Below are 25,948 nucleotides of genomic sequence, written 5' to 3' on the forward strand. Positions count from 1 at the left end.
AAACACTGTCTAAATCAATGGCATCCTATCCTAACAAACTATCCTAAAATTTGTATGGAACAGAAGTTTCTGACTCAACAAAGAAATTTTGAGAAATAAGAGCAAAACTGGAGGCATCATACTCTCTAATTTCAAACTATATTGCAAAACTCTAGTAATTAAAACAGTAGGGTATTGGCATTAAAACAGACACATACTTCAATGGAACAAAACAGAGAGCCCAGAAATAAAACTACACACATATGGTAAATTATTAGAAATGAGCCAATAATATATAATTTAAAAAGACAATCTCTTCAATAAATGGTGCCTTAAAAGCTAGATAGCCACATGCAAAAGAATAAAACTACACCACTTTCGTGCTTCATACAGAAAAATTAACTCAAAATAGATTAAAGGCTTGAACATAAAACCTGACATCATAACGCTCTTTGAAGAAAACAGGAAGACATCAGATTTGGTGATATTTTGCTTCTGACCCCAAAAAGCATTTGGAAAAACAAAACAAAACAAAAACAAGATCTATTTAAACAGTGTCTGCACAGCAAAGAAAAGACAACCTCCTAAATGGGAGTAAATATTTGCAAATCATATATGAGTTAATATCTAAAATATATTATAAAGAACTCATAGAACTCAATAGCAGAAAATAATAGAAAAATCCAATTAAAAATAGAGAACCTAGACATTTTTTTTTCTTATAAGACATATAGATGGCCAACAGATACATGAAAAGATGCTCAACATATCTAATTATCAGGAAAATGAAAATCAAAACTACAATGAAATCTATTACCTCACACCTGTTAGAATGGCTATGATCAAAAAGAAGAAATACCAAGTGTGGAGAAGAGGAAACTCATGTGCACTATTGATGGAAATATAAATTGGTATGCCACTATAATAAAAAACAATATGGAGTTTTCTCAAAAAATTAAAAACAGAATTGTCATATGAGCCAGCAACTCTATTCTAGGTATTGACCAGAAGAAAGTGAATCATTAACTTAAAAAGACATTTGCACCTCTATGCTCACTGCAGCATTATTTACAATAGCCAATATATGAAAACAACCTAAGTATTCATCATTGAACAGATGGATAAAGGAAATATGATATTATGCATAAACACACACACAAGGGACTATTATTATAGCCATAGAAAGGAGAAAATCCTGTCATTTGTGACAACATGAATGGACCTTGAGGGCATTATGCTAAGTGAAATAAGAAATTGACAGTTTTGGTTCATTTCTAGAATCAAAGGACACATACCTGTATCAGATAAAATGAAAGAGATAGAAAATACAACAATTAGATACATAAAAATCTTCATCTTCAGAAAAATTTAGATATAGTTATTTGATATATAGATAGAAAAATACATCACAATATTTAGAGAATGCATTCATTTATAACAATGAGTTCTTTCACCTCCATATTAAAAAGAACGTATTTTAAAAGTACTATTCCATGCAGATTTTAAGCAGAAAGCTGGAAGGTTGAAGACTATTGTAAATTGTAAACTCAACTGATTTTGTAATTCTATATAAAATAAAACACTTTAATAATCACACATGTGCCAAAAAAACTTTTTAATGAGTTTATCTTTTACTTTAAAGATATATAAAATCATTAATTTTCTTTGTTACTTTGGTGGCCATTTCAATCAGGATCTTAAAAGTTCAGTTTTGAAAATAAAAGAAATTGGAGAAATAATTTAAAACAAAGGTACCCTGTGATCCCAGGGGAAAGTTTTACCATGGATAAGGAGCAGCTGCACTTATTTAATAGCACTACCCCTATATTCTTTGACAATTTAGGGGGTGATGAAAATAAGCAGCCAGTTTTCTGTGGATAGAAGCAATTAATCTTGGAATGGTAAACACTTCCTTTTCAATTATCAGACACTCCATTTATAAAAAGAATATGAGAACGTACGAACTACTTGATACTTTTGTAATAATACTCTTTCATAGTAAAAGCATATATTGTAAGACTTGACAAAAAATTACACTGGAAATACTTGGAACAGAAATCCATTTTTTTCTCAAGTAAATATTGAGTATAAATACTCATCATTCCTAACTTTCCAGAAAATATCATCTGCAAAATTGACAACATAACTTTGGTGAACCGAGTGTTGGTGTGAAACCACTGTGACTTTGAGGAATTCTCTCTTTTTCTAATAAGGAAGAAAGTAAAATAGCAGTATTCTTTTTACAACCACAAAATGCTTCCATAGTATGTCAAGGAATAGATAGAAATACAAAATAAATATTTGTGTTTCCACTGGCATTCTGTGAACAAAGTACACCAAGTATGTTCTTTTATAAGAGAAAATGACATTGAAAAATGAGTATAAAACAAGATTAACATTAAAACAAAATGCCATCAGACTGTCAGGACTTTCACATTCAACTCTACATTCATTTGATGAGAATGTAAGAAGACATCTGTAACTGTTTACTCAGATATACAGGTGTGATGAGCCTGAGTCTATTCAAAATAGATCATCAGGCGGCGAAATAATTTACACACAGATTCATTTCACAGATGAGAAAACTGACTCTAAGTTTTCTAAGTGACTCTAAGTTGTCAAGAGTCATATAAGAAGTCAACAGTAGAACTGGCCTACTACAGAAGCACAAGGAGCATGAAGATGTTCCCAGATCACAATATCATTTCCAAAATCATAGTTTTTCAAACCAACCATAAGTCTTGTTGCTTTAAGTTCTTGTTTAAAGATATGAAGGTAAACATTTTAACTCAAGACAAACATAGGAACTTGCCACAATTATGAAATCTATTATGATATCTACGATTTTACTTATTAAAATTTAAACTTGCAAATTATATGCTAAAGAACTGCTACCTGGTCAAAAGAAATACTGTAAAATAATAACAACACAAAGTAAAACCCCTAAAATGATCCTCCTAAATGTAACAAAAGAGAAGATAGAAATATATTATTTTTAATGAGAAAAAAAATCTTATTCCTTAATGGGCATTAATCAGAATAAAATCATGTCAGAACAAAACTTGAATTACGGGTCTGTATTCTAAAAGGAATACATGTTCAACCATGGAAACATGATTTATCTTTCACTAACAGCAGACTTTTTTTTTTTTTTTACCTCAAAATCACATACTTGGCAAGTGAATAGGAAAAGCCTTTGATGAGCTAAAATGCAGAGATACTACTGTGTCAGGCAAATGTACAACTTCACCAATATCATTCTAAGTGTGACTTTAAGATTCTGGAATGATAATTTCAGACATTTCAAATCTCCCCACAGAGATTTTAAAGAGATAGACACTGGGTAGCATAAGTTACCATCAACATCTCAGTTGTTTGCTGCTCAGGACATTTCTGTTGTTGGAAAGGTGCATTAATCAAATTAGCACTAAGAATTATAGCACTAAATCATCTCAATATACTGGAAGGTAGAATTGAAAAGTTTCCAACAAAGACACAGAAAACAATACAATCTAAGCTCTTATATAAAACATTGATCTGTGAATACTAAGCAACTTTTTTACATATAGTAATTTAAAGCATGATTTTGCTTATTTCTATGCATGAATGTTTGTAAGGGAGGCTTGTCGATATAGTTACCATGTGAGGGGTTTTTTTTAAAAAATATTTTTATTTTTTATTAATTTTAATTGGGTGACATTAATAAATCATGGTACATATGTTCAAAGAAAACATCTCCAGGTTATCTTGTCATTCAATTATGTTGCATACTTGTTACCCAAAGTCAAATTGTCCTCTGTCACCTTCTATCTGGTTTTCTTTGGGTCTCTCCGCTCCCTCTCCCTCCCTTACCTCCCCCTCCCTCTGGTAACCACCACACTCTTGTCCATGTCTTTTAGTCTTGTTTTTATGTCCCACCTATGTATGAAATCATGCAGTTCTTAGTTTTTTTTTCTGATTTACTTATTGCACTCTGTATAATGTTATCAAGATCCATCCATTTTGTTGTAAATGATCTGATGTCATCATTTCTTATAGCTAAGTAGTATTCCATAGTATATATGTACCACATCTTTATCCAGTCATCTATTGAAGGGCTTTTTGATTGTTTCCATGTCTTGGCCAACAGATATATGAAAAGATGCTCATCTTCATTAGTTATTAGAGAAATGCAAATCAAAACTACAATGAGATACCACCCCACACCTGTTAGATTAGCTATTATCAACAAGACAGGTAATAGCAAATGTTGGAGAGGCTGTGGAGAAAAAGGAACCCTCATACACTGTTGGTGGGAATGTTAAGTAGTACAACCATTATGAAAGAAAGTATGGTTGTTCCTCAAAAAACTAAAAATAGAACTACCATATGACCCAGCAATCCCTCTACTTGGTATATACCCCCTAAACTCAAAAACATCGGTACATAAAGACACATGCAGCCTCATGTTTATTGCAGCATACATAGTTCACCATGTGAGGTTTTAATGTAGTCCCTTTACCCAGGTTTCTTGATTTCCATTTCAGAATAGAAAGCATTTGTAATTATTCACATTACATGTTCTAGAAAAAAATAGCCACGTTTCCTCTTTTTCATGAAGAAACATTTGAGAAACTTTCTGTGACAAATCCATTCATGAAAATTAATGACAACTTATAGTATTGCAAGAAATTTCAGTGAGAATAAGAGAATTATTTTTAAAGAAAACACTGAAAACAAAAAATGATTATATATTAAAAGAAAAAATTTTTCTATCAGTACAGTGCTTTGAGTAATATAGCAACTATATAGCTACCTAAATATGAAACATGAATTGGCCCCAGCTGGTTGGCTCAGTGGTAGAGTGTGGGCCTGGCATGTGGAAATCCCTAGTTCAATTCCCGGTCAGGGCACATAGGAGAAGTGGCCACCTCCTCCTCCATCCTTCTCTCTTCTCTCTCTCCTCTCTCCTCTCTCTCTCTCTCTGTCTTTCTCTCTCTTCCTCTGTCTTCTCCTGCAGCCATGGCTCAAAAGGTTTGAGCAGGTTGGCCCTGTGTGCGAGGATGGCTCCATGACTGTGCCTCAAGTGCTGAGATGGCTCAGTTGCTGAGCAATGAGGCAGTGGACACAAATTGGCCTGGTATGGGGTTTGCCCTGTGGATCCCAGTAGGGGCACATGCAGAAGTTTGTCTCTGCCTTCCTCACTCTCACTTCCCTTCAAAGGAAAAAGAACGGCCCTGGCCGGTTGGCTCAGTGGTAGACGTCGGCCTGGCGCGCAGGAGTCCTGGGTTCGATTCCCGGCCAGGGCACACAGGGGAAGCACCCATCTGCTTCTCCACCCCTCCCCCTCTCCTTCCTCTCTGTCTCTCTCTTCCCCTCCCACAGCCGAAGCTCCATTGGAGCAAAGATGGCCCGGGCGCTGGGGATGGCTCTGTGGCCTCTGCCTCAGGCACTAGAATGGCTCTGGATGCAGCAGAGTGATGCCCCAGAGGGGCAGAGCATCGCCCTCTGGTGGGCGTGCCAGGTGGATCCTGGTTGCGAGCATGTGGGGGTCTGTCTGACTGCCTCCCCGTTTCCAGCTTCGGAAAAATGAGAGAGAAAAAAAGACAAAAGAAAAAGAAGCATGATTTACTTGACTTGTTTTAATTTTAGGCAAGAAATAGAAATCCTACGCTGTTTTATGGAGTGCTCACACATCTATTTAACAGAGCATTGGTGTGTCATAGCATACCAAAACCAACATTATCCTAGAATTAATCTTCTATTGTGGTCTTTCTTAGAAAACTCCTTAGTTATTCCTCTATTCTATCCTCCATCAAAAAAATCCTCACTTCTGCAGATCCATGTGCTAACCCTGCAACTGCCACCACCCACATGTGTCAAGCCTTTATATGTCTTCTATATCTAGAAAGCAATACAAATTTCTGGGCTATAAAGAGTATCTCAAAAGGAAAGAGAGGTTCAATTAGGGTTATCATTCTGGGGTAGGTAGCCATTGGTAGGACAGTGTAAAATCTTATATACTTACTCCTACTAGCATAGACCGAATTCCCATAAAGCCCACCCACTTTGCCACTTACCACTGCTCAACACCTTCAGCAAGATGCTATACTTATCTTTAAGCATGATCTTTTAAAAATCATTTTAAGTGTCTATATGGTCTATTTTATATTTTTACTTAAGGGAGCGTACAAAATAACGTGCAAATTCAAAACATTTTTGTGGTTGTAGCAAAAATCTGTGTATATGTCAAAAACACAAATATATATGTAGGATATCATACATGCCTGAAAATCAGTGGTCATTTTACGAATAATGCTCTCAATGTGTTATGAATAGAACTACATTTTTGGTAAAAATATTTAAATAAATAAAAAATATAAATATTGTAGGACTAATTACTCTAATTAGAGTAGCCGCATATAGACAAAGCAAAAATATTCCATATCAATAAAAAAAAATAGGCAAAAAGATAGGGTTAGGGTTGACAGTGAACCAATATTTCTTTGTGAGGATAATGATAAAAGTATATAAGCTTGCTGACAAATTTTATGCCTATGTTTCTTTCTGAAAAATTAAACATATTGTGTAATATTGCCTTTCTTCAACCTCATTACCTTTTCATGTTCCTCTGTTTCTCCTTTATTTCTAAAATTGTGAAAGACATTTCTCCTACTAACATAAAACAGGAAATAACTCAGCACCAACTAGAAATAATACAAGGAAAGACACTGTCATATGTCTTAATATGTTTATGGACAACTTTTCAAAATGTGCATATTTTTTCATAATAGAGTTTGTATTGCAGGAGTGGTTTCAGACTAGGGAATGATTCCCCAAAATGTAAATGACTGTTCTAGAACCTTTTTCAAGAATAAAGGGCGAGGGAAGAGCAGCTGACAGGACATCAGCTACAAATCAAAGTGATTCCCTGGCACCACATGATATTGTTAGACACTAAGTTTAGAGGGTGAAGTACCCAAAAGAAAGAGAAAGTAGCCTGGTGAGGTGGTGGCACAGTGGATAGAGCATCAAACTGGAACATAGAGGACCCAGGTTCGAGACCCCAATGTCGCCAGCTTAAAAATGGGCTCATCCAGCTTGAGAGCAGGGTTGCTGGCTTGAGCATGGGATCATAGACATGACCCCATGGTCTCTGGCTTGAGCTCAAAGGTTGCTGGCTTGAAGTCCAAGGTCACTGGCTTGAGCCCATGGTCACTGGCTTGAGCAGGGGGTCACTTGCTCTGCTTTATCCCCCAGGTCAAGGCATATATGAGAAAGCAATCAATGAACAACTAAGGTGCTACAAAGAAGAATTGATGTTCCTCATCCTTCTCCCTTCCTGCCTGTCTGTCCCTATCTGTCCCTCTCTCTGTCTGTCTCTGTCACAAAAAAAGAAATGTAGAAAAAAAACCCCTCAATAAGTAATAAATAGGAAACTTTAAAAAGTTGTTTAAAAACTATTAAAATATTTCTATTTTGGTGAACACCTGGAGAAGTACTGCTTGACTTAGGACAGCAGGCAAAAAGTCAAGCAGGGGATGCCATGCTTAATTACCACAAAATCTTCTTTCAATATATAATTAATAAGATAGATAGTATCAAGATTTTGTAGAATCCTTATTTAAATTATTTTCATAAAACCATTTATTAATATTCTACAGCAGATAAGAGTGTCTTAAATGAAATGTAGCTGGCTTAACATTCCACTAAAATGATACTTTTCCACATAGTTCAAATATTGAAATATTGAAGCTAACAGAGGTCAGCTAAATGAACAAATATGGAAATGCTATGTCAGTCTGAGAAGTAAAGTATAGCCATAAAATATGTTTGCTCAATACCAAAGAAATATGTTTTAAACACAAGTAGTCACCTCAAAATGAAATGTGCTGCCTTAAGGTTTTTTGAATTTTAAGCTCAAGTTGAAATTAGGTGAGAGGAACAGCAGATACAAGGTTAATGGAAATTGTTGAAAGATGGATTAAATTCCAGATGTAATGACTTTGACATTTTTTTAATAACTCTATATTATCATTTTTTTTATTTATTCATTTTAGAGAGGAAAGGGAGAGACAGAGAGAGGAGAGACAGAGAAGGGGGGGAGGAGCTGGAAGCATCAACTCCCATATGTGCCTTGACCAGGCAAGCCCAAGGTTTTGAACCAGTGACCTCAGCATTTCCAGGTCGACACTTTATCCACTGCGCCAACACAGGTCAGGCCAGACTTTGACTTCTTAAAAGTTGAATAGCCCTGGAAGTTGGCTCGGTGGTAGAGCATCGGCCTGGCGTGTGGAAGTCCCGGATTCGATTCCTGGCCAAGGCACACAGGAGAGGCGCCCATCTGCTTCTCCACCCCTCCCCCTCTCCTTCCTCTCTGTCTCTCTCTTCCCCTCCCGCAGCCAAGGCTCCAATGGAGCAAAAGATGGCCTGGGCGCTGGGGATGGCTCCTTGGCCTCTGCCCCAGGCGCTAGAGTGACTCTGGTTGCGACAGAGTGACGCCCTGGATGGGCAGAGCATCGCCCCCTGGTGGGCATGCCGGGTGGATGGAGTCTGTCTGACTACCTCCCCGTTTCCAGCTTCAGAAAAATACACACACACAAAAAAAGTTGAATAAATATTATAGAGGCAGATTTTATTGTTCCACAATTGTTTATAGACTCTTAATGGTTGGCAGGATATACTTCATGAGCCATAATTTTTGTGCCCTATTCTTAGGTATTTTATTTAAATCTTTTCAGTTCTAGGTAATTGCATATAATCATTTTTGATAGTGTTATGCGTGCAGAAAAGGGGTTATGTTTAATTAATTAGTTGTAGAAATAATATAATCTGGTATGTTGGTGGCACTTAAATTAGTACATATCTTTAAAAGTAAAAAACAAGACAACATACAGAGATTTCTATTGTAAATGGCAAGAGAAAAAGGACCAGACATAGGAGGAGGGGATATTATGTCAGGGCTTTCCAAACACTAAAAAGTTAAGTATAGATTATTCTAAACATCATACTAAAATAAAATAATCTAAGACATGGAGACTTTTTAAGATGGAAAAAGAAAGTGGTTGTTATATGGTCTTTAATATGCATTGTTACTGAATGCTAGTTAATATTAAAAGACTAAAACTACTATTACTGGTATGCTATTAATTTTTCAACTGGAAAGCATGTTATTTTATATTTAAATACATGCCTTATATTGTCCTTATTTTCATCTAAATATACTTGGTAAGTAAATAATAGATGATTTTTATTAAATATTTTAGTACAGATTTTCCAAGGCTTTTATTTAGGGGGCCCCATATTGCCTGCTATGCTAAGTACTTACTTCAGATTATTAGGTGACAGTCAAAACAGAACTATTTATAGTCACAAATAAATAAATACAAAAAAATAATATTTCCATCACATACTTTTAGAAACATTACTCCAGATTTCAAAATAACTCAAACACTATGAGGCTGATTTTCCCAAGAACCATTTGATTAATTTGGGCAAGGTTCACGTTGCTGTAACACAATAGTGCCCCCCCTCCCTACACACACAAATCAACTCAGTAGCTTAAAAAACAATAATTTGCTTCTTGTTCTAATAGGTTGTCTATGCAAGATAGAGACTTCCCACAGAATCTATCTTCCATCAGGTGACTCAGGGATTCAGGATGATTTATTCTGTTGCTCTCTTATCTTCAATTGATGCCCCTTCTACAGATGCAGAGAAAGACTAGAAAAGTACATGGAGGTTTTTCACTTCCTCTTCGCAGAAATAATATACTTCACTTCCATTATTCCTTGTCTGAAAGTAGTCCCATGACCCTATTTTATGGTCAGGTGGAGAGAAAATATAATCTCCCATATGCTCAAAAGTTAAAGGAAACCCAAATATTAATGTGCACTAACAATGTTTCTCACACTATTCTTTTGATTTCCAGTAAACTTCTGTCCCATCAAGGAAAAGGGAAACAATAAAAGCCCTAAAACAAATGCTCATAAATTTAGTCTACAGTAACTGTCAAAAAAATAAAAATTAAAATCACTGCAATTATTCAGAACACATAATATGACAGTCCTTGAATGTCATTTGTATTACCCAATCTCTAGCAGATTGTTACACAAAATGTTACTAAATATATTGTAAGAAAATGAATAAATAAATTGATGAAAGTATTATTACTTTTTTTGATCTCTGAATATATAATTTATGTTTATATAATGACAATTTATGACAGGATAAAATACTAACATTGATGATGACAGACTTCATGCTTTCAAATAATTGTAGGTACAAAGATTAAATCTCATTTCAGTCATTTATGTATCAATTTTCTTAAGGGCTAAAGATCAGGGTCAGTACTCTAATACATATGGAATTAGATTTTATTATAATAAGCTTAATGAAGTAAGTTTTCTTTAGGTAGGCGTCTTGTGGAGTCTTTGGAGTCCTAGGAGTAAAATTGAAATCTCAGCATCATGATTATTTAGTGACTGTAGATGAACTAATTAAACTCTCAGACTCTCAGACCCTTAGTTGGCTCAGCTCTAAAGAGGTGAACAAAATAAATGCCTCAAAGTATGTTTTGAAGGTTGAAATGAGACTAGACAGAAAAAGAACCTAGCATAACACTTGATGTACAGTGAATGTTTAAAAATATGTACTCCTTTCAACTGTACATAATTGTTCATCTGTTATTATTTTGACCTCTTAAAAGGTCCAAACTCCAGGTGCAGAGAATAAAATTTGTGAATTAGAACAGATTGTCAAAACTGCACACACACACATATAAAACTCAGTGAACTGTAAGCATTAAACATATCTTATATAAGTTAAAAATGCTGCAATAAGTTTTTTGTAAATATTTTAACTTCAATATGGGCAATGTTAGCTCTTCGTATTGAAGTGAATTTTTATTGCTGGCATTTAGTTCTAGAGTAAATATTTTTTTAGCTTTAGAGTTATATGATAAAATAGAGTACACATTAATTAATTTATTTTATAATATTTTTCATATTATCAGTTTCATTTCAATGTTATTATAGTTTGAATTTTATATTTTTTTCTCTAAAGTACACTCAAATATATAGTTTTAGATAGTGGATTATGTAATTCAGAATTTGTTTCAGATAATACTACACATATTAATAATCCTCCATGTTCATGTTATTGTTTCCTTTAAAAATCATAATTTTATCTATAATTATATATATTTGTAGATGGAGGCAAACAACTATAGAAATAAAATTTTAAGTTTGATCCTTTTAGGTATAGTTAAGATCCTAAATAAATTACTCAATTGAAAATATTTCCTGGGGAACTACCAAACACAAAGAAATATGTTAGGATATAAATAGCACAAGATGATATTATTACCTTACTTAACATTCTTGCAAAATTGCTGAGTAGAAACTATGCCACACAACACAAGCACCTTAAAATATGTACTAGTATAAGGTAAAGTGCTACATGATCCTGAAATAAATAATTCAAGAATATTATAATTCAAAAGAGTAAAGTCTTCCTGGAGAAAATAGAAGTTAGACTTGGCCTTGAGGATTGAAAAGAAAAGAAGTAGGTGTATGAGCAGATAGAGAAAATATTCACGAAAGGAGAAATAGTAGCAGTGAGAGCTATGAAAGGAAAGAACTGATCAATCTGATCAGCTTTGAGTTTTCTTGGTATGAACTCAAGGAGTGGACTGAAATAGCACAGAAAAGATATCAGATGACAGAAGGTATTAGTTGAGAGACCCTGAAAACATTTGGGAGTGAGGCAATGTACAATAACAACATGCTGGACTCTCACCACCCTCTCATTCTAATAGAGCCATATCCAGTTATTATTATAGAATGGTGTATAAGACCATATTCCTGAAGTCTATCAAGTTGATATTTCATATTACTCTTGGCTGGGTATTCTAGGAAGGGTGACTCTAGAAATCATGAACATTGTGGACTACCAGATTTCACAAGAATAAGAATCCAAGCTAGAGTACTCTTTAATAAATTAAATTAGATAAAATATGAGATAAAACATATTTTATAACCTTACATAGGTTCATAGCATGGTAGGAGTCCAATATAAGAACTTAAATACAAGCACTATTTCAAGAATATTTGAAAGAAAAGGGGAGGCACTGGGTAAAGTCTAAAATGAATATAAAAGATGTTGTTTGGAAAAATACAGCTTAATAGAAAACCTTCTTCCTTAACCAGTCCATTTTTATTTTTAAGTAAACACTCTATCTTTCCCATGCCGATAATATATGTACCAGACAAATACCTCATAATTTTAAGTTTCTTTTGTAGAAAAGAGCACTGCTTTCAATGTGTTTCTGGTTCTATAAAATGTAAACTATAATACCAATAATGTAGCAATGAAAAACTTTTTAAAAATTCAGTTATTACACTCAGCCCTCTATGGTTTTTATCTTGCTATTGCATTTGGTATTATTTAAAATAAAATTTCTCAAGTTGATATGTTCTGCATCTTACCTGAATAATCCTCTCTCTTATCTCAGACTCTTTCAGTGATTTTTATTTCCTGAAGAAACAAATTCTACCCCTCTATTAAATACTCTTCTTACCCATAAAGTTAAATCTTCAAGTATGTGGATTTATCAGAGAATCCTGCATGGGTTAAAATGAAGTTGACCTTCTTCAATTGGTTTTATGAGATTAAATCACTCTCAAGGGTTGAAAATGAGGAGAGAATTAGGAAAAAGAATTAAGCCTGACATAGAAAGAAAGCCATTCTCCAAAGATTTGTGGTACAGGAAACAAAAATATTGACAATACTACAGAAAAAATGTATCCTACCAGGTTTTTGAAGTCACCAGATGATCCAGGAGTCCAAGCCTAATAAAAAACAAAAATATGAAAGGCAGAAAGAAAAAAAAGAGGTCTTTTAGTTTCCTGTTTTAAAAATATATACAATAAAAACTTAAAATTCTGTATCATTATTACATTTATAAATATTGTAGAATGATCAAAATGCTTTAGGATATATATATATTTGTTTAGTTTTGTTTTACTTAAATTGAAGTGTTTATTTAATCTCATGTTTTGTCATTATACAAAGTAAGAAAATATAGTCTAAATCCTTAAAATATGTTTCTAATTATTCAGGTAACCACAAAATTATTCATTTAAAATATGTAAGTACTCAAAAGAGAGTAGACTATTATTAAATATATTTTAAAATTCTTTAATATTCATTACATATATTTAATTTTCTTATGAGCAAGGCAAACCAAGCTTCATTTTTTAAATGTTTCATATTTTTCTGCCTTTGCTTGTTATCAGACAGTAATTAGTGTTTGCTTTGACTCACTTTTGAAAAGTAAATTAATGGCAGATAGTACAATGATAAAAATAAAAGCATTTTAAATTTAATTTTCAAATTATATTAAAATGCAGACTATATTTTTAAAAAGTATTTGAAGTTCAAATGAAAGGCAATATCTGAACAGCACACATTCCCCAAGAGAAGACCCAGCACCCGCCATGGGATGCAAAGGTTTCATAAATGTTGTCCTGTGTAAAGGCAATGACAAACATTTGAGGCCTTTTGTAAACACGCCTTCCTACCTCTGTGTTTGAGCAGGGATACTGAAATTCTAATATTTATTATAATAAAATAAAGGAGATTTTTTAAAAAACTTATGATGATCACCTTTTCTTTTTACTTTGGGAATCAAGTTTGAAACCTCATTTGTTCAGATATTCAAATACCTATCATTCCTTGAAAGAGAGTGAAGAATACAGTAAATGATGAGTTGAACCTATGTGTGCTTGTCTGTGCATATAAACATGTGTATGCATTTCAGTCTCTGAACATTTCAATTAGGTTCCAAACCAAAATTATATATGTACATAACGTGAGGTTAATGATAAAATTTTCATGGAATTAATGTTTAAATTCTTTCTCCAGGCTTCATGTATTTATGAAGACTAGCAGTTCATTTGAAAACAGCAAATAAGGATTTTTTGTTGTATTATGATAGACTCTTGGATATTCCCTAACCTGTCTTCAAGGTGTAAGTGGATGGTTTGTCACCTGAAAGTCTCTGTCCGTGGGTCTTAGTTCTGCTCATGAGAACCATAGAAAAATTCGGTTATCTTGTCTTTCCTTTTCAAATTTGAGTAATTTTTTTGTTATGACTTATAAACCACATGAGAAACTTGGAAAATTCAAATGTATATAGCTTAACAAACTATCACAGAGGGAATGTTCATGTAATCACTGGTTAGATCAAGAACTAGAACATGATGAACACATAGAAGCCTGCAGCTTGTTCACACATATACTCAACATGTATGTATGTATATATATATATGTATGTATATATATATACATACATACAGGTATATCCAGAGTATATACACTGAGCACATACAGGGTGTGGCAGAAGTAGGTTTGTAGTTGTGAGTAAAAAAAAACAACACAAAAAACAGAGTTTATCCTTATTATTATTGTATTATTTACCATATGAACAAAGGTACACCTACTTGCCCTACCCTGTATATAAACATTTACTTAACATGAAAAATTTGAAGTCACTTGATTACTTTTTGTTTGTTATGCTAAATTACAGGTCCAAAATAAAATACAAACCATCTGAGGCAACACAGATGTGCAGGGGTTTCAGATCCTTCAGAAGGAGGGAGCCATGTTGTACAGCTATGAACACAGAAACTGAAAGGTCAAAGCTTGTACTCTAACTCTACTGCTTCTGAGTCTATTAATTTAGAAAATTTATCTAAACCTCAGTGTCCTAATCTACAAAAGGGTCATCTTAATACCTAGTTCCCACAGCATTGCTATAAGGATAAGTATCCTTGTGAAGGTACCTAGGACAGTGCCTGTGCCAGAGTGAAGGCTCATAAGTTTAGAAAAACCTGAACCTGAGATACAGCCTGACTTTCCAAAGAACTCATTCATTTCTTTGGTACCATGAATAATGCCCTATTCCTCAATGCCATCAGTGTAGTCAGTTGCTCACAGCCTATATCCTCTTCCCTTCACAGAGTCATAACTTGTACTTGGAAGAAGGGATAAAAACAACACACATACGATATATCCCACACCCCCAGTCACTCTGCTGTGCACCCAAAGCTCAAGCCACTAAATGTACATTCTAGGATTCTTCGGATTGGATAGATTGCCCTTATAAAGATTAAGAGTGGGCTTAACAGGTTTGTTTTAGTCTCAAGTATGTCTTGATTTTTTATTTTTTTAAATTTTATTGATTATATTGGATGATATTGGTTAATAAAAATATATAGGTTTCAGGCAACAGTTCTGTAACACATCATCTGTTTATTGCATTGTGTGCTCACCACAGCTGTCACATCTCCTTTCATCACCATTTATTCCCCATTTACCCTCTTCTACCTTATCCCCACCCCCCTTTCCCTCTTGTGAACACCACATGTTTGTCTATGTATATGCCTGGGTCCTCCACCCCCAGCATTTTGTCATAAAAGAGCATTGACCTCATTCCTGACATGATTTGTGACCTCACTTCCCGATGACAGAGCCCAGCAGTTGGAACCTGGTAACCAAGCAGTCACATTCTAAACAGACCCCAGTCAGCTCATTTGACTAGAGACATTCGGAGAGAGAGGATGTTCTCTTGTTGTCTTCCCCGCTCGCAGGGCCGTCGCCCTCAAAAAAGCCACAGTGATAGCGTGTTCAGCTGCTGCCGTCGCTGGATCTGCACTCAGTCCAGACGCCTGTGGCCCTTTTCACGGCGGGACCCAGAGGTAACACAGGGAGGCCTGGCGTGGTTCTGTTCGGGCCAGGCCACCTCTCTAATCCCACTTGAGGAGCGCTGTGTCCCCTCCCTGTGTGTGCGCGCGTGTGTTGTGTGTGTACGTGTGTGTATGTGTGTGTAGCACAGGGGTTCACGTGGGGAGGACCTGCCCAGCCAATAACAGGTAGGAGTGGAGGGCGCTGTCAGAATCCTGGGGGGTCTGTCATGTTCACACCCAGGTCAGGGCTGACTGGGGGCCTGCAGTGGACAGCACCATCTGCCAGCGGTTTATTCTGAGCCCTGGAGGGGAACGTCCGTCCCCTGGGCAAGGTCTGTGCAGACACAGGGCTGGGCCTGATCGGGGAGCGGAATGTCCAGTGGGCAGAAGCAGCAGCCACTAAGGCCAGGCAGGGCTTCATGTCCCTGGACCAGCTGCTGGTCACTGTCACTGTCCATCATAACACAGAACACGGCGGGAGTAGCTGGTCAGTGGAAACCCCCATCCTGTCTCCACCCATGAGGGGCAGGAGGGCCACACCACCCAGGGCCAGAGCAGGCTGGACATGAGGGTGGCCACCTGGGGTCTAGGAAACAGGGCTCATGAGTGACCAAAGCAGCTGCCCAGGCTCCACAGGCAACTCACAATTTCTGACTTCACCCTGCAGCAGCCTGCCCAAGTGAAGAGAGCCGGCCCAGAGGACCTGGAGCCCAAGGACATGGAGCCCAGGGACTTAGAGCCAAAGGGTGAGAATGTGGGGGTGGGGGTGGGGGTTGGAGGTGGGGAGCTTCTGGGGAGGGGTCAATGGCAGACACACAGGGAACACCCCTAGAGGCTGGCCAGGAGCAGACTAACTAACCTCAGACTGCCTGTGGGGGTGGGGAGTAGGTCAAGTGGTGGGTACTGGGCTATCTCTGGAAGGCTCTGGAGTGTTCTTTCTTTGGGGGGAAGGCACATAGAAATGCAGGTACGTAGGTGATCTTTATTTTTCTAGCAACTTCTGCTCCAGCCAGGACACAGAGCCCGCTGTTCTCTCTTCAGCACCCGAGGAGCCAGACCCAGGGGCGGACCCAGAGGTTGCTTCAGATCAGGAGGGCTGTCCCCCTCCCACTGCCGGACCCCCTCCTACAGCCGGGCCTCCTCCCAGGGTCGCCCCAGCGGTAGCTCCGGGGCCGGGGCCAGCCTGTGCCGTGTCTCAGGAGCTCCCTGAGGAGGCCCCACCAGCCGACCCTGAAGTACCCTCCCCAGAAACTGCCCTGGCTCCAGCCAGACAGGGGGCTCCGTCCATGGAAAATGGCTCAGGGCCAGCTGTACAGCCACTTAGTACTCAACAGCTACTCCAAATGTTTGTTGCTCTACCTCCCGAGGTAATGGAACAATTTATAATTTTTATCCTTTCCCTTCGTATTCATTACAGTAGGATGTATTTATGTCCTCTTAATAAAATTTAAAAGTTACTGCGTTCATTTTAAATTGTGCCATTCCTGAGCATGAAGTACATTCATGTTCCTGTGCAAGCATCACCACTGTCTAGTTGCAGAATGTCCATTTGCAGAATGTTCCATTGTCCCAAAAGGAAACCCTGCACTTAAAGTACTTATTCCCTATTCCTCCTGCCCCTGGCAACCCCTGATCTTCTTTCTGTGTCTGCTTCTTTATCTATTCTGGATGTTTTCTATAAATGGAATCTCACAGTGTGTGTGTGTGTGTGTGTGTGTGTGTGTGTGTGTGTGTGTGTGTGTCTGCTCACATATTTTTATTTGTTTTCATCTAAAATATCATTTGGTTTATTTGAAAGGGCAATCACAGAGGGATTAGAGATCAGATGTTAAAAATAAAATACCCTTTTAGTAAGTGTGTCCATAATCAAGGGTAGAGACTGCCTGTGTGACCCCAGGGCTAGAAGCCAGTCAGAACTATTCCAAAAAATTCAGGAGGCAGAAAGGTTCTCAGGCTCATTTAACAAGGCCAGCATTATCCTAATACGAAAACCAGATAAAGACACTATAAGGAAAGAAAATCATAGGCAAATACCTCTGATGCATGTAGATTCTAAAATTCACAACAGAATATTAGCAAACCGAATCTAGCAATACATTAAAAAGGTCATACACCATGATCAAGTGCAATTTCTTTTTGGGAGGCTAAGCTGGTATAATACCTGCATTATACACCACAGAAAAAAATCAATAATACAAATTATACGACTATATCAATAGATACAGAAAAATTATTTTTTGAAATCTAGCATCTACTATGGATAAAAACTTAGTCAAGTGGAAATAGAGGGAACATTTTTCAACATAGTAAAGACCATATATGCCAAATCCACAGCCAACATTATACTCAATGGGAAATAGCTACAAGCTTTTCTCTTAATATCAGAAACTAGATATGAATGTCCTCTTTCACTACTAATACTCAACATAGCACTAGAAGACTTAGCAACAGTGATCAGACCAAGAAGAAGAAATAAAAGACTTCGAAACTGGAAAGGAAGAAGTAAAACTGGTATTATTTGCTAATGATACCATGCTCATACTATACATAGAGAATCCTAGAGATTATACCAAAAAATTACATGAAATGATCAAATAATTCTGTAAAGTAGCAGGATAAAATATAAATATCCAGAAATCAGTCATATTTTCATATACCAATACTGACAGAAAACTAAGAAAATAATCCAATTTCCAGTTGTGTAAAAAAAAAAAAACACTTAAGAATAACTTTAACCAAAGATTTAAAAGACTCATACTTAGAACATTATAACACAGTGAAGAAAGAAACTGAAGACACACATAAGTATAAGCATACACTATGTTCATTGATGGGAATATTTAACATCATTATAATGTCCATACTGAGAGAGATCTTAAATGGTGCACAGTAGGTGGAAGATTAATTCCCCCCCTCCCAGGACCAAACTGGAATTACAAGTAAATTACAGAACAATCATCCTGAATAACATTCTAAAGAATAGTTAAATTTCAAAGCCAAAATTTACAGAAGAAGCCACATTGAGACTGATAGTGAAGAGAAGTTAAATGGTTGGCCTCACAGGGCTAGTGAATGAGGTCTGGTACAATATCTCAGTTAAAGGGCATTCTTCCTGAGAAGCATGGGGTCTAAACCCCCAGTTGGACTCCTTATCCTAGTGTATCAGAGCCGGAAAAAGGTGTTTAAATACCATCTGGCTGTAAAAAGCAGTGTGGTTTCTGTCCACTTGGGATAGAACAGGAGTCATTGGAGATATAGTTACCTTCTTAAAGGGCTAACATAAATTTTTGTTTATATCCATTCACTCAAGGCTCTAGTGGATGGAAGATGGAACATACTAGAGAAATCCATGAGGAGAGTCTGGATTTTGTTCCTTTGGGAAGAAAGCTGAATGGACAGCCACCAGTAATCCTACTCTGAGTCATTCTCCCATTCTGCAGATTCTACTTTTCTTGGGTGAAACACTCCCCTCCTTGCAGCATTAGTCTGGGAGAAAGCAGTAGCCCCACTCTCTAAATTCCCTTTGTACTCACACTGTTCAGCTTATGCCCTGCTGAGGAGTACAACCAGAGGTTTTTCAGTGACTGAGACAAACAGCCTGCTGACAAGCGGAGGCAGCCAGAGGTGGACCTTGGGGTGCTCTGGAACTCTTGCTGACCTGCCCTTGAGCCTGGTACTGGTAAAAGCCAGCCTTGATATACAGCTTGGTTCTATATAAACACTCATAACTCATACACAGTCCCATCAGGGGCCGCCACAAACTGTGGATTGCTTATAGCTCCAAACAAGTTGCCAAATGCCAGTCACAGGCAGTGTCTTACATTGGCTTGTACCAGAGTCACTCCAAAGAGGCCTAGAACCAAAAAACTCAGTGGCCAGCTTCAGACAACATCAGAGCAGGATCTAATAAGCTTCAAAAGCAGCATATCTAAAGGGAGATCTTGGCAGGCTCCAAACACTGCTGAGGCAAATTCTACTTTATGTTGTCAGTTCTTGCAGAGCTACACACATGCTGGATTGGGAATGAGCCTCAAAGGAAGTCAGTCTGAGGTTCAATCTCAGGCATAAATGGGCCAATAATAATAAAGACTCAATTACAACATCATGGCTCACAGAACCCAGTCAAGTGATCATCTGGATTCCTGGAGCACCCAGATCCAGTGATCAAGGAGACTGCAACTCTAGATCTCACAGTACACAATACTACATAAGGCCACCCCTAGTAGACATACATAATACATAGAAACAAATACAGAGGCAGCCAAAATAGGGAGACTAGAAAGGACATAGAAACCATAAAAAAAAAAACCCAGGCAGGAATAAATAATAAAACATCTGGCATCAAGAATACACTGGAAGGAATAAACTGCAAGCTGAATGTTGAATAGACTTACGACCTATGCAACTTATGACCATTCGATTTTACAATCACAATCGCTAGCCACGACTGATCCATGTCTGGCAGTGCAAACATTGCCCAGCTGGGTGTATAAGAGTGCTGGCCAATAAAATGTTTCATACATGTATATATATTTTGATATATTTTGCAATTGGTAAAATGTTTCCTGTGGTATTTTTAACACCTGTATATTATATTTTTGTATGCACCTGTATTTTGTAATTCTGTATGTTTTGCAAATATTAAACCAGTTGTACTGGTAATGCAGTGTTTTACTTAAACCTGATGAATGTAAAAATAAGAAACAAAATGGTGTGGCGATGATAAAAATGGCATAAAATTAAAAAAGATAATTATGATATATAACAATAATGAAAGAAAATTATGATAAAGTATGACTTCAATATTTTTATAACATCATTTAACAGTACTGTATACATAGCCTACTCAACTTACGACCAAATCGTGTTACAATCGGTCTGTCGGAACCAATCGTGGTCGTAAGTTGAGCACTAACTGTAAGTGATTTGAAAGACAAGGCAGAAAAAAAACCACCCAATCTGACAAGTAAAAAGAAAAAATAATAATTAAAAAAAATGAAGATAGTTGAAGGGAACATTGGGACAACATGAAGCATAACATTTGCATCATAGGGATACCAGAGGAGAAAGCAGAAATCAGGGAATTGAGAACAAATAAGGTAGAGAATATTTCCGGTAGAACATATTTATATTTGAAGAAATAATGACCACAAACATCCTTAACCTGGTGGAGGAAAAAAATATATAAGTTCAGGAAGCACAGAGTGTCCAAAACAAATGGACACACAGAGACTCACACCAAGACACATGATAATTAAAATGGCAAACATTAAAGAAAAAGATAAAATCTTAAAAACCTCAAGATATAGTTACTCACCTACAAAAGAACTCCCATAAATCAGCTGATTTCTCAACAGGAACATTTCAGTCCAAAAAGGATTGGCATGAAACATTCCAAGTAATGAAAAACAAGAACCTACAACCACGACTACTTTAACCAGCTAGGCTATATTTAAAATCGAAGGTGAAATAAACAGCTTCTCAGACAAGAAAAGGCTAAGGGAATTTGTTACCATCAAACCAGTACTACAAGAAATGTTGAAGGGCATGTTTTAAGAGGAGAATAAGGAGGAGGAGGAGGAGAAGGAGAAAGAGGAGGAGGGAGAGAAGGAGGAGTAGGGGGATGGGGAGGAGAAAGAAAAGAGGAAGGAAGGAGAAGAAGAAGGAGAAGGAGGAGGAGGAGGAGGAGGAGGAGGAGGAGAGAAAAGGGGGGCAGAAGAAGAAGAAAGCAAAGAAGAGGAGGAGCAGAAATCTGAGGAAGAAAATAGAGGAACATAGTTGTAACGCCAGTAGCCATGGTCACCATCACAGCCGCCTGGTCAATGCAGGTTCACATTTGATTCAGACAGACAGTAATGAAACAACAGAGCCAAGAACTGGTGAGCCATTAGCTTTAATCCTAGCTTGCACCCAATGTGCAAGAAACACACACAGTGGGAAACACTTCCCTTTCCATTAATGGCTCCCAAAGCCACTGACTTATCCAAGGTTCCTAGAATCAAAGGTTTTTACTTCACCAGCCTTATTTACCCCATCTCATTCTCTCTGCTCAAACTCTGTCAAACTGGCTTCTTCTTCAGCACTCTGCCATCTTGGCTGCTTCTCCTCTCCTCCATGTGGCCTTTCTCTGCTCTCCTTTATAGCATAGAAATAAAAATCTTTAATCCAATATACAAACAAGGAAGTCTTTGATATAAAGTCACTTATCTGAGGCATAATGGGATTCCTCATGAGTGTGCACCACCCACATCATGCAACAGTCAAGGGTGTGGGGAAAAGCTTAGTCTTAAAACTAAGCTTTAGGCTATAATGACCCAGACTGCTTACAGCCTGTCCCCCACACCCAATGCAAACTATAAGCGAGCAAACATATATATCATATTTGCAAACTTATTTGACCCACAATAGTTAAAAAAATAAAATGGCAATAAATACAGGTCTTTCATCAATTACTTTAATTGTAAATGTCTTAAATGCCTCAATCAAATGACAGGAGGCAGAATGGGTAAGAAAACAAAACCCCCTCAATCAAATGACAGGAGGCAGAATGGGTAAGAAAACAAAAAAGACCCATCTCAGAATGAAAAATACACACAGATTAAAAGTAAGGGAATGGAAAAAGATAATTCATGTAACTAGAAAGGGGAACAAAAGCTGAAGTAGCAATACATATTTCTGACAAAATAGACTTTAAACAAAGGCTATATTAAGAGACAAAGAAAGACACTACATAATGATAAAGGAACAATTCACCAAGAAGATCTATCTCTTATAAACACTTATGTCCCCAACATAGGAGCACCTAATCATGTAAAGCAAATACTGATGGACATAAAGGGAGAGATTGACAGTAATACAGTCATAGTAGGGCATTTAAATACCTATTTTACATTACTGGATATATCTCCCAGACAGAAAATCACACAGTAAATGGTGGCCTTAAATGATACACTAGACCATCTAGGGCAAATTAATTTAATTGATATCTTCAGTGCATTTCACCTCAAAGCAGCAGAAAAAAATATGTATATTTCAGTGCACGTAGAACATTCTCGAGGATAAACCACATGTTTGGACACAAAATAGTCTCAATAAACTGAAGAAGACTCCATTGTGTGTTGTTGGCCCCTTTATCAAAAATTATTTGACTATATATATGTGATTTTATTTCTGGGCTTTCTATTCTTTTCCATTGGTCTGAGTGTCTATTTTTCTGCCAATACCATGTTGTTTTGATTGTCGTGGCCCTATAATAGAGTTTGAAGTCAGGTATTGTAATGCCCCCAGCTTCATTCCTTTTCTTTAGGATTGCTTTGGCTATTCGGGGCTTTTTATAGTTCCATATAAATCTGATGATTTTTTGCTCCATTTCTTTAAAAAATGTCATTGGAATTTTGATGGGAATTGCATTAAATTTGTATATAGCTTTGGGTAATATGGCCATCTTGATTATATTTATTCTACCTAACCAAGAACAAGGAATATTCTTCCATCTCATAATGTCTTTTTCTATTTCCCTTAACAATGGTTTATAGTTTTCATTGTATAAGTCCTTTACATTCTTTGTTATGTTTATTCCTAGGTATTTTATTTTTTTTGTTGCAATCGTGAAGGGGATTATTCTTTTGAGTTCATTCTCAAATGTTTCATTGTTGGCATATAGAAAGGCTATTGACTTCTGTATGTTAATTTTGTATCCTGCGACCTTACTGTATTGGCTTATTTTTTCTAGAAGTCTTTTTGTGGATTCTTTGGGGTTTTCGATGTATAGGATCATATCATCTGCAAAAAGTGATACCTTTACTTCTTCTTTTCCGATATGGCTGCCTTTTATTTCTTTGTCTTGTCTGATTGCTGTGGCAAGAACCTCTAGTACCACATCCCTCTACTGGGTATATACCCCAAAAACTCAGAAACATTGACTTGTAAAGACACATGCAGCCCCATGTTCATTGCAGCATTGTTCACAGTGGCCAGGACATGGAAACAACCAAAAAGCCCATCAATAGATGACTGGATAAAGAAGATGTGGCACATATACACCATGTAATACTACTCAGCCATAAGAAATGATGACATCGGATCATTTATAGCAAAATGGTGGGACCTTGACAACATTATATGGAGTGAAATAAGTAAATCAGAAAAAACCAGGAACTGCATTTTTCCATACATAGATGGGACATAAAAGTGAGACCAAGAGACATTGATAAGACTGTGGTGGTTACGGGGGGAGGGAGGAGAGGGAGAGGGAAGGGGGAGGGGGAGGGGCACAAAGAGAACTAGATAGAGGGTGACAGGACAATCTGACTTTGGGTGATGGGTATGCAACATAATTGAACTTTAAGATAACCTGGACATGTTATCTTTGAATATATGTATCTTGATTTACTGATGTCACCCCATTAAAAATAAATACAATAAAAAAAAAACTGAAGAAGACTAAAATCATATTAAACATCTTCTCTGACCTTAATGGTATAGAACTAGAAATTAATCATAAGAAAAACACTGAAAAACACACAAGGAACTGAGCTAAATAACATGGTACTAAAATATAAATAGGTTAACAATGAGATCAAGGGAAAGTCAAAAGATACCTTGAAATATATGAAATGTGAACATGACAAACCAAAACATATGGGACACAGAGAAAGTAGTCTTAGGAAGGAATTTCATAGCATTACAGGCATAACTCAAGAAACAAGAAAAATCTCAAACAACCTAAATTTACACTTAAAAGAAGTTGAAAAAAATAAACAAAACCCAAAGTAACTAGATAAAGGAAACAATAAAGACCCGGGCAGAAATAAATAAAATAGAATCCAAAACAGGAATAAAAGATAAGTAAAAACTAAGAGCTGTTTCTTTGAAAAGATAAACAAGACTGACATACCTTTAACCAGTGTCATCAAGAAAAAAAGAGGAGCCAAATAACTAAAATCAGAAATGATTGAGAAGTAAAAACTGACTTCATAAAAATACAAAAGATTGTAAAAAAATATTATGGACATCTATATGTCAACAAATTGGACAATCTATACACAATGGATAAATTGCTAGATATATAGAGTCTTCCAAAACTAAATCAAGAAGAATCAGAGAATCTGAATAAACAGATTACAACTTAGTGAAACTGAAGCAGTAATCAAACATTTTTAAATGTTAATTTTATTGATTTTAGAGATAGGGAGAGAGTGAGAAATAGCAATACCTATTTTTTCCTGTATGTGCCCTGACTGGGGATAGGACTAGCAACCTCTGAAGCAGTAATCAAAATACTCTCAATGAACAAAGATTCTGCACCAGATAGATTCTCAAGTGAATTTTATCAAAGATTCAACATACTTTTTTTCTCAAATTATTCCAAAAAAATTAAGAGGAGAGAACACTCCCAAGCTTATTTTAAGAGGCTATCATTATCTTAATTCCCAAACCAAGTAAAGACACTGTAATGAAAGAAAATTATAGGCCAATATCCTTGATGAAAATAGATGCTAAAATTATGGACAAATATTAACAAACCAGATCTAGAAGTATGATAAAGAATTTATACACCATGATCAAGTTGGGTTTAATGCTGGGATGCAAGGCTGGTACAATATCCACAAATCAATAAACATCAAATAAACAAAATGAAGGATAAATAATATATAATCATATCAACAGGTCTAGAAAAAACATTTGATAAAATTCAGCACCAATTTATGATAAAAACTCTTAGCAAAGTGGGAATAGAGGGAACGTACCTAGGTGTAATAAAGGCCTGTTATAAGAATTCACAGCCGACATCATTCTCAATGGACAAAAATTATAAGCATTGTTCTTAGATTGGGAATAAGACAGGAATATCCTTTTTCAACACTCTTATTCAACATACTTTTGGAAATCCTAATCACAATAAATCAGAAAAGAAGAAGAAACGAAAGGCATTAAATTAAAAAAGAAGAAGTAAAACTGTCATTATTTGCAGATGACATGATATTTCATATAGAGAACCATAAAGATTTCACCAGAAAACTAACAGAATAAAAGAAATCAGTAAATCAACAGTATACAAAATAAGTATCTAGAATCAGTTGCATTTTTATATACTATCAGAAAGGGAAACTAAGAGAACAATTCAATTTACAACTACATTTAAAAACCTAGAAATAAATTTAAATAAGGATGTAAAGGACTTGCACTCGAAACATTATAAGACACTGAAAAAAAGAAACTGAAAAGATACACATAAATGA

At 36.3% G+C, this 25,948-nt stretch overlaps 1 protein-coding gene across 20 annotated transcripts in view; it reads right to left on the bottom strand.

Annotated features, from left to right (window-relative positions):
* PTPRD (protein tyrosine phosphatase receptor type D) overlaps positions 1-25,948 on the bottom strand; it is a 2,469,774-nt gene that overhangs the window by 1,502,727 nt on the left and 941,099 nt on the right. For all 20 annotated transcript variants that reach the window (XM_066368144.1, XM_066368143.1, XM_066368139.1 and 17 more), the window contains one exon: positions 12,771-12,809. The gene's annotated coding sequence lies outside the window, so the exon portion shown is untranslated. The remainder of the gene's footprint in view (positions 1-12,770; positions 12,810-25,948) is intronic.

This window comes from Saccopteryx leptura, chromosome 2 (genome assembly GCF_036850995.1).
Source record: "Saccopteryx leptura isolate mSacLep1 chromosome 2, mSacLep1_pri_phased_curated, whole genome shotgun sequence".
NCBI classification, from domain to species: domain Eukaryota; kingdom Metazoa; phylum Chordata; class Mammalia; order Chiroptera; family Emballonuridae; genus Saccopteryx; species Saccopteryx leptura.